Source organism: Arachis duranensis, chromosome 9, assembly GCF_000817695.3.
Source record: "Arachis duranensis cultivar V14167 chromosome 9, aradu.V14167.gnm2.J7QH, whole genome shotgun sequence".
NCBI classification, from domain to species: domain Eukaryota; kingdom Viridiplantae; phylum Streptophyta; class Magnoliopsida; order Fabales; family Fabaceae; genus Arachis; species Arachis duranensis.
This window is the reverse complement of record NC_029780.3, coordinates 88,062,904-88,067,012: the sequence shown is the minus strand read 5'-3', so window position 1 is coordinate 88,067,012 and position 4,109 is coordinate 88,062,904.

Sequence of the window (4,109 nt, the reverse complement as noted above, 5' to 3'; positions counted from 1 at the left end):
GGTTTAGTTTTGAGAGAGGTTCTCTCCTCTCTCTCTCTTTAGGATTTAAGATTTAGGACTTCTCTTAGTTTTAGGGGTAACTCTCGATCCCAGGTTCAATATTCCTTTTACTATTTAATTTCTCTTCTATTTTTGTTTACTCTGAAGCTTTTATTGTGTTTGATTGATGTTGCCCAATTGGCTGTTGATATTGTCCATGTTAGAATTGACATTTTTATTTAATGATATTTGAGGTATTTCAGTTTATGATTGTTCCTTTTTATTATCCCCAATTTGAAGACAATTTTTATTCCAACAGATTTAACTTCTTTTCCCTTTGGTCTTGGTTGAAAAATCAGTAACTCAGGAGTTATCTTAGCTTAACATAATTGATAACTGTTATCTTTACTAATTTGACTGAACTTCAACAATCCCAACCTTTTCTTAGGAAATAAATAGGATTCGAAGGTCAACTAATTTATCCCTTGACTTTCCTCCAAAACACACTTTTTCATAACCAATAATAAGAACATACCTCCCTGCAATTCCTTGAGAAGACGACCCGAGGTTTAAATACTCGGTTATCAATTTTAAAGGGGTTTGTTACTTGTGATAACCAAAACGTTTGTAAGAAAGGACTTTTGTGCAACGGGAATTTATTCTGAATTCTAGACCACGCAAAGGTTCCTCTTTTCAAAATGGCGCCGTTGCCAGGGAATTGCAAACGTGTGCCTTATTATTGCTTATTGTAAATATTTTTCAAAAAAAATATCAAATATTTTTCAAAATATTTTCTTTTTGTTAGTTTTTGTTTTTTATTTTCTCCTACTACTATGAACTCTCACCCCTTTGGCTATGAGTCTGGTTACAACTATGTTGTAGGAAGAGAAAGCTATAACAGGAATATGCATCAAGGCCAAAGCAATCAAAGATGGACGAAGCCAAGAGGATCTGATCAACCCTTTAGGCGATAACACCCTCCAAGATATCATGGACAACGACCATTCTACAATGCATACCCAGCTGAAAGATATGGTGGACAACCTTGTAACTACCAACAAGCCCCACCCCGTGCCTCTAGACTATCCTCTCAACATAACCTCGAACCACCACACTCAAAAGCTTCTTTTCACCTTTCGCCACCATACGATCCTTATCCGCCCCAACACCAATCCAATTACTCCCAAGAACCACCACTCCCCCATACACCATACCCATATCCATCAAAGCCAGAATCACAGGTTCGCCTTGAAGAATCAACGAAACAATTTACTGCAACCCCTCATCAACTGGAGCAAGCAATAGTGGAGGAGTTAAAGCAATTATCTTCCAGACGTTCAGCCCCTCAATAGACCCCCATGGCTTTATGTGGAGAATCCAATGAAGAATGCAGTACAAAGAAGACGCTAGACGCTCCAGTGAACAGCATAGAGCATAACTTCGTACCAGAACAAGTAGAGGAAGTTGTCATTGCAGAAGAAGAAGAGTTGGTTGAAGATTCACGAGATGCCGAACCGCCACTTGAATCCAGAGTTGTGGAGAACTCTGTCAAGGATGTTACAATTGACGCTGAGGAGGATTTTTCACTGCCTCCACTGCAAATATCTTATGAAGAACTGAATTAAATAACCCAGGACACAGGCTTCCTTGATGATGATGATCACGAGTCCTGTTCTCTTAGTGACGACCTTGCATCCGCAAGTGATTTCTCTGAGACAGAAGAATCTTCCCTGAGTGAACATGAAGATGATGCTGAGGTAGATTTTTTTCAACCTCCAATATATGACTCGAGCGATGATGAGGGAGAAATTGAAGACTCTGATCAAGATATGGTTGAAGTGGAAGAATTCACAAAAGATTATAAGGGAGTAGAACTTACAGAACCACTGGAAACACCTATCCCAAGGCCATTACTGCCCAACACAAACTACAAGTGGGTAACACCTTTGCCTTTTATCTTTACTTTTCCACTTGAATATGGTTTACTTGAAACAGATGGCCAGCGTAGAGCTCTCTGCGGTTTTAAGAGGAAGAGGGATATGACTCACACTCAGAGCTAGTGCACAAGGTTCAATAAGTTTCCACACTTCAACTTGAAGTGTACGGATTGGTATCATGCTCAACTGAATGGATCACGGAGAACGTTTGGTCACCATGGTGAGAATTTCTTTTTAAACTGCCCGGATGGAAAGATATAGATCAAGACGGAGTTGGATTTAAAAGCAAAGCTTGGGATCATGGATTCCATTCTGACATTCGTTCCCCCGGGAGCTTGAAAATCTGCTTGAAGCTGCTCAGAAGCTTCACATGCCTAGTTTGGGACCCCGGAGGCTATTGGCATTCCAAGCATTAGTGGAGATTTTTGGATGAATTTAAGCATAAGCCGCCATAACAGGAAGCTCCTCTAATGTCCAACTTAAGGACTTTAACTAAAAGTGCTAGGTGGGAGATAACCCACTATGGTATGATCGTCCCTTTTTCAAGGTCGCTTCTTTTTCAATTTATTTCTTGTTTATTGTTTTCATTTTTCCTTTTTCATCTTAACATTAACCTGGAATCATGCATAGCATTCATGTTAATCACTGTATCCTACATTTTTCAGTTAAAAAACAAAAAAAAGGGTGCACGACGCAACCGCATGCCCCATGCGATCGCGTCAAATCGTGGAAAACACTACGCGGGCGACCGCGTCATCCACGCGGCCGCATGCCATGGAGATTGGCGTATAAACCCAACATCCAGAAAGTTGGGTTGGAATCGTGCGGCCCTTGTGCGTTTTGCACAAAATGGACCACGCGATCGCATGCCCCATGCGTTCGCGTCACATGCACATAACCAATCCCACGCGACCGCGTGAACGACGCGATCACGTCGCATGGATTGCACAAATCCCAAAAGGAGAAAGAGAGTTGCGCTGAAACGATGCTAGAATCGTGCGTCTAGCACAAATTCCAGCGACGCGATCACACGACTTACACGATCGCGTCATCCCCTCTTCTACCCCTCCAATGCGATCGCGCGACCCACGCGATCGCGTCATTCCCATTTTCACCCCCACCTCGCGACTGCGTCCCCCACGCGATCGCGTGGATTTGAAAATATAACCCCCTGTCACGCTGATGAGCGGATAATTTATACGCTTTTTGGCATTGTTTTTAGTATGTTTTTAGTATGTTTTAGTTAGTTTTTATTATATTTTTATTAGTTTTATTTAAAATTCGCTTTTCTGGACTTTACTATGAGTTTGTGTTTTTTTTCTGTCATTTCAGGTATTTTTTGGCTGAAATTGAGGGACCTGAGCAAATATCTAATTCAGAGGCTAAAAATGACTGCAGATGCTGTTGGATTCTGACCTCCCTGCACTCGAAGTAGATTTTCTGGAGCTACAGAAGCCCAATTGGTGCGCTCTTAATTGTTTTGGAAAGTAGACATCCTGGGCTTTCCAGCACTATATAATAGTTCATACTTTGCCCGAGATTTGATGGCTCAAACCGGCGTTCTAAATCAGCTCAAGACTGCCCGGTGTTAAACGCCGGAACTGGCACAAAAATGGGAGTTAAACGCCCAAACTGGCACAAAAGCTGGCGTTTAACTCCAAGAAAAGTCTCTACACATAGAAGCTTCAATGCTCAGCCCAAACACACACCAAGTGGGCCCGGAAGTGGATTTTTATGTCATTTACTCATTTTTGTAAACCCTAAGCTACTAGTTCTCTATAAATAGGACCTTTTTGCTATTGTATTAGAAGTCTTTTGATCAATTTAGATATTAGGATCATCTTTGGACGTCTAGTTCTTAGATCATGGGGGCTGGCCTCACGGCCATGCCTAGACCTTGTTCTTATGTATTTTCAACGGTGGAGTTTCTACACAACATAGATTAAGGTGTGGAGCTCTGCTGTACCTCGAGTATTAATGCAATTACTATTGTTCTTCTATTCAATTCAGCTTATTCTTGTTCTAAGATGTCACTTGTTCCTCAACTTGATGAATGTGATGATCCGTGACACTCATCATCATTCTCACCTATGAACGTGTGCCTGACAACCACCTCTGTTCTACCTTAGATTGAGTGGATATCTCTTGGATTCCTTAAAAAGAATCTTCGTGGTATAAGCTAGAATTGATGGC